Genomic DNA, 9,233 nt, shown 5'->3' with positions numbered 1-9,233 from the left:
TTCTTTATAGAAATATTGTTATGATATGAATATGGCATAACTAAGATGTTTTATGCAAGATGGGTCATGTGAGGTGTCCTTGGAAAGGTTATGCTTTATTGAATGTGATTATCCAATTTGTATGCATGTATATTTCTGTATCTGAAATTAGAATGATTGACTATGTAATAATTACAACTGTGTTTTCACCTGGGGAACACCCACCAGACAGTATGCAAACAGCCTGGATGGGCCATAAGAAAAGACAATAAGATTTTCAAGATACTAATCTCCCTCCTTCCTGAGACATTTCTAGGATGCTGCTTTGTCCCTGCAGGGTCATGTGATCATGTCACCTGGTACAGGATACCATCTTAAAATGCTGGTATTTTTCCACAGGATGGGAAACAAAGGATTCCTGCCATATACAAATCCTATTTGAGGCTGGGGAGTGAGTTAATCTTGACTATTCTCCACTGTCTCCCCGCCCAAGCAGGAAAATTGCTGAAAACACCTGAAGAAACAAAGGAACTAAGCAGGGAGAGGCAGGGGCTGAGCCCAGGCAAGAAAGGTCAGCCTGTAAAAGGAATCCCTGGAGATTTAAGCTGCAAGAGGTGCAGTTTACCTTCAAGAAACTCTGCAACCTGCTTGAAACAACATTTAGGGTGAGACATTTTTATTTGTAGCCAGTATTCCTTAGTGTATTACACTTAGTTTGTGTGTTTTATTTGCTCAGTAATCTGCTTTGATCTGTTTGCTATCCCTTATAATCACTTAAAATTTATCTTTTGTAGTTAATGAACTTGTTTTTTGTCTGTTCCAAAACCCAGTTTGTGCAATTCATGACTTGGGGGCCAGGGGGCAAAAAGCTGTGCATATCTTCCTCCACATTGAGGGAGGGGGCAAATTTCATGAGCTTATGCTGTATAGATCTCTATACAGCGCAAGACAATATACTTTCAGGTTTACACTCCAAAGGGTGTGTGCACCAAAGTACTGGGCAGTTCCCTGAGTTGAGTCCTGCCACACAGAGCTGATTGCAGACTCTGTGCGATTCTACAGCTGGGTGTGTGCTGGAAGGGAGCTTGGGAGCCTGTCACAGCAGCCCAGAGTAAGGGGAACCCGTGCTGGTGGAACAGGCCAGCTCAGTGGGACCCCAGCACAACAGGTGGCACTCCGGAAGGGGGCTCCAACCCGTCGCAAACATTTCACCGTTGCTTGGTTTGGTTAGGTATATGTCTTGATGGCATTACTGACTGGCTTGCTTGTATTTATTTATTTACACTATTTAACAATTTTCTTATAATCTGTTATTTTGACTGTGTGCCTGAACATTTAATTGCCCTACAAAAATCACAAAGAAAAATAGAAGTGAGAAAAACCTTCAGATATAGCAAAAATGAAGCTCTGACCTTGAATATTTTGCATAAGCATGTTGTGCAAAAGCCTGTTCTCTTAATTGTCCAAGGGCATAAAAGTTCAACTCAGCCTGTTATATAAAATTGTTATCACAAAAGCTGGAGGCAAAAGATGCATAACAGAGTTGGCATTCAGCATCTGAGCAAGGGGTTTGCAAACCAACCCATTCATTGCGAATAGTCCCATTATGTTATGTAGACATTTTTTTTTAAATTGACATTTACAAATCTATTATAGCATCAATGAAGATGAGTTAATTGACTCAATCCTAGTATACAAAGTTCATTCAGATATTGGTTTAGTAATAATTATGGCATATTTCCAGAAGTGGGTCAGTGGAGCGATTCTTCTTTAATGAAATATATCATATGAAAATACATTGCAATATTACACGAGCTGTGTGTGCATCCAGCAAGATATGTTTGGGGAATGCAATAACAAGAGAAATTATGGAGGAGAAAGCAACCTGCTGTAATGGCTAAATTAGATGACAAGAGCGAATGTTGCAATCATATAGTTATTCACCTTGGGATCTCTGCATTATTTGAAAAATAATATACAGCTCATGTGAAGCGATCTTAGTGCTGGAATGCATCTAACACTTTTAAGTCACACACCAGTTTCCATACACAGTAATGTGATTATTTTTTTTACCTTATATTCACATTTTAGAAATAGCTTTATTTGTACATCATGTAATTAAAATATGTCATATACAGAAGCCAAACTTTTGCCTTAAACTTGATTAAGGTGGGTTGGCTAGGAAATCCACTGTCAAGAAACACTGAGGTCACCAAAGCTCATTTCACTGAGGTATCCTGCAAGTTCAAGCCAAGTTCTCAAACCCATTATTATTCCTACTCCGAGGTGGTGTAGTAAAGTGGGTTCAAGTAACCTAGGCAACAGCGATGCCAAGATACAGATTGGAACTGACTAGCACCTGACTTACATTCCCAGTGGTAATCTGCCAGTCGGGAAAGAAAGTCCCTGCTCGTAGCTTTCTGAATAGTCCTGTATTCTTAAAGATGTGAGCGTCATGCACTTTCCCTGACTAGCCATACTGATGTCAGTTTCGCATCCCTGGTGATGCTCTTTTTGTTGGTGGTAGGGTGGTCTGGTGCCAAAAAGAGGGATGTGTGTGCTGTCTATCACTTCACCACAGTTCAGGAACCCCATTGTTGAAAATCCATCCATTATGTCAGGGATAGGCAACCTTCAGCACATGGTCCATCAGGGTAATCCACTGGTGGGCCATGAGACATTTTGTTTACATTGACTGTCCGCAGGCATGGCTCTCTGCAGGTACGGCCCCCCGCAGCTCCCAGGTGCATCGGTTTGCCATTCCCAGCCAATGGGAGCTGCAGGAAGCGGCACGGGCTGCAGGGACATGCTGGCCACCGCTTCCCACAGCTCCCATTGGCCGGGAACCAGCTCCCATTGGCACGGCGAACCGCAACCACTGAGAGCTGTGGGGGGCCGTGCCTGCAGACAGTCAATGTAAACAAAATGTCTCTCAGCCTACCAGCAGATTACCCTGATGGGTCCTGTGCCGAAGGTTGACAACCCCTGCATTATGTCCTGAATGTTGCCAAGAGTCACAGTCCTGCATAGCTGGAGGCAATTAATTGCACATTTGCATGACAATGGTCCCTGTGGTGGATTTCCCAACTCTAGCTTGATTCCCAACTTACCAGTAGCATTCAGGTGTTGCAAGTTTCCTCAGTGCATTCACTTCTCCACTGTCAGTGCAGCTCTCATTTTGGTGTCCCTGCACTGGAGTGGTGTGGCAACCTAAGAGCCAGGAATATGGCCTTGCACATCTGAAAGTTTGACAGCCACTCTTCATCATCCCAAACCCACACAACAATGTGATCCCACAGGTCAATGCTTGTTTCCCAGGCCCAAAAGTAGCACTCCACCATCTGCAGCTGCTCCGTGAATGCCACTGACAACCCTGAATTGGTTCTCGCTATGACACACATCAATCTGACCTTCAGGTATTCATCATGTTCCCCACTCGTTCGTCTTGTGACTCCTCAGATACTCAGGATCATGTGCCCTGTGCTTGCAATACTCATGACAATAATGTAGAGCTGTGCAGGCATCATGCTTTTGTCAGAGATGGCTGACAGCAAGGAAGGCCATGCAGATTTGAAAAAAAGGCATGAAAATTATGGGATACAGGTAACATTATGGGAAGTTGACCCCGTGCTGCCAATTACCCCTGAGTGACTTGTTTTGGTCCCATCATGCATTGCCAACACTTCCCAAAAGATAGTATGTGGGACAATGGAGAGCTGCACCATAGGATACCTACCCATAGTGCACTCTACAATGCTACACGCACTCCTGGTGACACACAAAGCCACATATGCACACGCACAAGCAATTTACTAACTGTTGTAGTTGTATGCTGATGTAACTTGAGTCAACATAAGTCTGTAGTATAGACATGGCTGAAGGAAGTTAACCTACTTTCTGCTTGTAAATTATTCATGACAAGATTTTTTTTAAGAATGTATTTTCAAAACAGATTTCAGCCTGTGCATTCTTCGTCTTGGTTATTAACTATTAACTTTTCACCATGATCATATAAACCTCTTCACAGATTTTCTGCTCCTTGATTGGATGACTAATTTTATCAGCAAACTTTCTACAAATTAAACTTATATGCTGCTTTGTGCTATCCCTTATTTTTTTTCTTTTTCCTCTCTCTCCCTTCCACATTTTTCTTTTCTTCTATATCTGACTCTTACCTCACACTCTGCAATTAACTCCTCTAGTCCCCCTTCTCTAAGGCCTCGTCTACGTTACGAGTTTGTCAGATTTAGCAGCATTAAATTGAATTAACCCTGCACCTGTCCACACAAAGAAGCCATTTTTTTTTCAACATAAAGGGCTCTTAATACCGATTTCTGTACTCCTCCCCAGTTAGGGGATTAGCGCTAAAATCAACATTGCCATTTCGAATTAGGGTTAGTGTGGATGCAATTCGAAGGTATTGGCCTCTGGGAGCTATCCCACAGTGCACCATTGTGACCACTCTAGACAGCACTCTGAACTCGGATGTACTGGCCAGGTGTACAGGAAAAGCCCCGGGAACTTTTGAATCTCATTTGCTGTTTGGCCAGGCGAGCTCATCAGCACAGGTGACCATGCAGTCCCAGAATCGAAAAAGAGTTCCAGCATGGACTGAATGGGAGGTACGGGATCTGATTGCTGTATGGGGAGAGGAATCTGTGCTATCAGAACTACGTTCCAAAAGACAAAATGCCAAAACATTTCAGAAAATCTCCGAGGCCATGAGGGACAGAGGCTACAGCAGGGATGCCACACAGTGCCGCGTGAAACTTAAAGAGCTCAGACAAGCGTACCAGAAAACCAAAGAATCAAACAGATGCTCCGGGACAGAGCCCCAGACATGCCGCTTCTACGCTGAGCTGCATGCAATTCTAGGGGGGCCGCCACCACTACCCCACCCCTGTCCGTGGGCTCTGATGATAGGGTACTCTCCGCCATCCCTGAGGATTTTGTGGATGGGGAAGATGAGGAGGAGGAGGACAAGGTTAAGGAGAGCACACAGCACACCATTCTCCCCGACACCAGGATCTTTTTATCACCCTGACTGAAATACCCTCCCAACCCAACGAAGACAGAGAAAGGACCTCTGGTGAGTGTACCTTTTAAAATATAATACACGTTATAAAAGTAAGCGTTTTTTTAATGATTAAGTAGCCCTGAGGACTTGGGATGTATTCGTGACCAGTACAGCTACTGGAAAAGTCTGTTAACGTGTCTGGGGATGGAGCGGAAATCCTTCAGGGACATCTCCATGAAGCTCTCCTCTAGGTACTCTAAAAGCCTTTGCAGAAGGTTTCTGGGGGGAGCAGCCTTATTCCATCCTCCATGTTAGGACACTTTACCATGCCATGCTAGTAGCAAGTAATCTGACATGACAAAGCCATGGCAGCGTATGGTCCCGGTGTTTGCTGGCATTCAAGCAACATCCGTTCTTTATCTCTCTGTGTTATCCTCAGGAGAGTGATATCGTTCATGGTAACCTGGTTGAAATAGGGGAATTTAATTAAGGGGACATTCAGAGGTGGCCTTTCCTACTGGGCTGTTTGCCTGTGGCTGAGAAGAAATCCCCCCTGCAGTTAGCAATGTGGTGAGGGGAGGGGGGCATTGGTGCTGAGCTGTTTGTGTTTGGCTAGCAGGGATCTTCCCTGATACCAGCCACGCGGTGGGGGGAGAGGTAAACGATCATCCCAGAGAATTGGATGTGGGGGGGGTTAGTTTGGTTTCTGCTGCTGCAGTTAACAGGAAAACCGCAGCACTAAATGGCTAACTCAACATGCTTTGCTTGGTATGGGAGAGTAGGGCGCTGCTGTTGTGAAGGTTGCACAAGCCGAAAGACTATGGCTTACCATGGCCACCTGCAAGCCGAATTCTGTTGCCCGGCCCTGCGTGTATGATCTCTAACACCAAAGCCGCAGGCACTCAATATAAGATTCAAAATGCGATCTTGTACCAAAATCACATGTGCTATGTAATGTGAATAGTGTTGTTCACCGTGAAAGAGTATAGCCATTGTTCTGTAAAATGTATCTTTTAAAATACTTCACTCCCTTTTTTTCCTCCAGCAGCTGCAAATTTTTCAAGCCTCCCTCCACAGTCCCAAAAGCTATCTCCAATATGGCAGCGAAAAAAAACGATTGTGCGACGAAATGTTCTCTGAGCTCATGCAGTCGTCTGGCACTGACAGAGCTCAGCAGAATGTGTGGAGGGACACAATAGCAGAGTACAGGACAGTGACCAATGAACGTGAGGAGAGGTGGAGGCAGGAAGATCAGAGGAGGCATGAGGCAACTCTGGGGCTATTGCGGGATCAAACGGACATGCTCCGGTGTCTGGTGGAGGTTTGCAAATGGCAGCGGGATCACAGACTGCCACTGCAGCCCCTGTTTAACCGCCCTACCTCCTCCCCAAGTTCCATAGCCTCCTCACCCAGACACCCAAGAACGTGGGGTGGGAGGCTCCGGGCACCCAACCACTCACCCCAGTGGACAGCCCAAGCAACAGAAGGCTGGCATTCAACAAGTTTTAAAGTAGCCTTTTCCTTCCCTCCTACCCTCCTCCCACACCCCACCCAGGCTACCTTGTGAGTTATCTCCCTATTTGTATAATCAATTAATAAAGAATACATGTTTTTTAAATGATAGTGACTTTATTTCCTTTGCAAGCAAGATGTGATCGAAGGGGGGAGGGCTGGTGGCTTACAGGGAATTTAGAGGCAACCAAGGGGGTGGGTTTTCATCAAGGAGAAACAAACAGAAGTGTCACACAGTACCCTGGCCAGTCATGAAACTGGTTTTCAAAGCTTCTCTGATGCACAGCGCTTCCTGCTGTGCTCTTCTAACCGCCCTGATGTCTGGCTGCATTCAGCAGTCAGGCGATTTGCATCAACCTCCCACCCTGCCATAAATGTCTCCCCCTTACTCTCACAGATATTGTGGAGCACACAGCAAGCAGCAATAACCATGGAAATATTGGTTTCACTGAGGTCTGAGCAAGTCAGTAAACTGTGCCAATGATCCTTTAAATGTCCGAATGCACACTCTGCCACCATTCTGCACTTGCTCAGCCTATAGTTGAACAGCTCCTTACTACTGTCCAGGGTGCCTGTGTACGGCTTAATGAGACAGGGCATTAAGGGCTAGGCTGGGTCCCCAAGGATAACTATAGGCATTTCAACATCCCCAACAGTTATTTTCTGGTCTGGGAAGTAAATCCCTTCCTGCAGCTATTTAAACAGACCAGAGTTCCTGAAGACGCGAGAGTCATGAACCTTTCCCGGCCATCCCACGTTGATGTTGGTGAAACGTCCCTTGTGATCCACCAGAGCTTGCAGCACCATTGAAAAGTACCCCTTGCAGTTTATGTACTCACCGGCTAGGTGCTCCGGTGCCAAGATAGGGATATGTGTTCCGTCTATGGCCCCACCACAGTTAGGGAATCCCATTGCAGCAAAGCCATCCACTGTGACCTGCACATTTCCCAGAATCACTACCTTTGATAGCAGCAGCTCAATGATTGCATTGGCTCCTTGCATCACAGCAACCCCCACAGTATATTTGCCCACTCCAAATTGATTACCAACTGACCAGTAGCTGTCTGGCGTTGCAAGCTTCCACAGGGCTATTGCCACTCACTTGTAAACTGTGAGGGCTGCTCTCATCTTGGTATTCTTGCGCTTCAGGTCAGGGGAAAGCAAGTCACAAAGTTCCATGAAAGTGCCCTTATGCATGGGAAAGTTTCAGAGCCACTGGGAATCATTCCAAACCTGCAACACTGCGGTCCCACCAGTCTGTGCTTGTTTCCCAGGCCCAGAATCAGCGTTCCATAGCGTGAGCCTGCCCCAGTAACACCATGATCTCCAAATTGCTGGGGACCGCGGTTTAGAGAAATCTGTGTTCATGTCCTCATCACTGTGCTGCCGTCGCTGCCTCGCCTGGTTTTTCAGGTGCTGGTTCTGCATACACTGCATGATAATGCTCGAGGTGTTTACAATGGTCATAACTGCTGCGGTGAGCTGAACAGGCTCCATGCTTGCTGTGCTATGGCGTCTGCTCAGGCAATCCAGGGAAAAGGGTACGAAATGATTGTCTGCCATTGCTCTGACGGAGGGAGGGGCGACTGACAACATGGCTTACAGGGTTGGCTTACAGGGAATTAAAATCAACAAAGGGGGTGGCTTTGCATGAAGGAGAAACAGAATGGCCCCCTCAAGGATAGAACTCAAAACCCTGGGTTTAGCAGGCCGTTGATTTCACAGAGGGAGGGAGGAGAAAATGAATACAGAACAAATCTGGTCCATTTCTTGTTTTGATCCACTTCATCTATCTTTATACATCTTGCTGGCAGCGGACAGTGCAGTACGACTGCTGGCCATCATCATCTCCTGGGTGCTTGGCAGAAGACGGTGCAGTATGACTGCTGGCCATCATCATCTCCTGGCTGCTCGGCAGAAGACAGTGCAGTAGGACTGCCGGAAGGACTGAATCGCCATGAGACGAAACTTAAAAGGGAAATGACCTGGCTGAGTCACTCCCATGTTTGCCCAGGCGCCCCTGACCAACCTCACCAAGGTTGGCTAAAAGAGCACCCTGGAGTACGGTGATGATGGCTACCAGTCCTACTGCACTGTCTGTTGCCAAAAGGGAATGAGCTGCTGCTGTGTAGCAATGCAGCACCGTGTCTGCCAGCACCCAGGAGACATACAGTGACAGTGAGCTGAGCGGGCTCCATGCTTGCCGTGGTATGGCGTCTGCACGGGTAACCCAAGAAAAAAGGTGCAAAACGATTGTCTGCCGTTGCTTTCACGGAGGGAGGGTGGGAAGGGGGGCGCCTGACGATATGTACCCAGAACCACCCGCGACAATGTTTTGCTCCATCAGGCATTGGGATTTCTACCCAGAATTCAAATGTGCGGCGGAGACTGCGGGAACTGTGGGATAGCTCCCCACAGTGCAACACTCCGGAAGTCGACAGTTGCCTCAGTACTATGGATGCACTCCGCCGACTAAATGCACTTAGAGCATTTGTGTGGGGACACACACAATCGACTGTATAAAAACATTTTCTACAAAACCGAATTCTATAAATTCGACCTAATTTCATAGTGTAGACATGGCCTAAGTCTGACTATTTATTCCCCTCTCTCCATTTTCCTCTCTCCTTGTCACCTTTTTCATTCCTTCTTTCATGATGAGCTCCTCCTTCTCACACCTTCCTCTCTTAGCTCCTGGTCTCTCGTCCAAGGCCACAGAACTCTT

The 9,233-nt window shown here is 46.4% G+C and overlaps 1 long non-coding RNA gene across 2 annotated transcripts; it reads left to right on the top strand.

Moving 5' to 3' along the window:
• The first annotated feature begins 4,532 nt into the window (after window positions 1-4,532).
• LOC140908163 (uncharacterized) lies at window positions 4,533-6,614 on the top strand. 2 transcript variants are annotated; one of them, XR_012157788.1, is made up of 2 exons: window positions 4,533-5,068; window positions 6,045-6,614. It is a non-coding gene; the product is annotated as an uncharacterized lncRNA (long non-coding RNA). The 2 variants fall into 2 exon arrangements; XR_012157789.1 differs by having other exon boundaries at window positions 6,042-6,614.
• Window positions 6,615-9,233: the final 2,619 nt, after the last annotated feature.

This window comes from Lepidochelys kempii, chromosome 3, assembly GCF_965140265.1.
Source record: "Lepidochelys kempii isolate rLepKem1 chromosome 3, rLepKem1.hap2, whole genome shotgun sequence".
Taxonomy (NCBI): domain Eukaryota; kingdom Metazoa; phylum Chordata; order Testudines; family Cheloniidae; genus Lepidochelys; species Lepidochelys kempii.
Note: the sequence above shows the minus strand (reverse complement) of the source record. Positions and strands in the feature narration are given on the sequence as shown.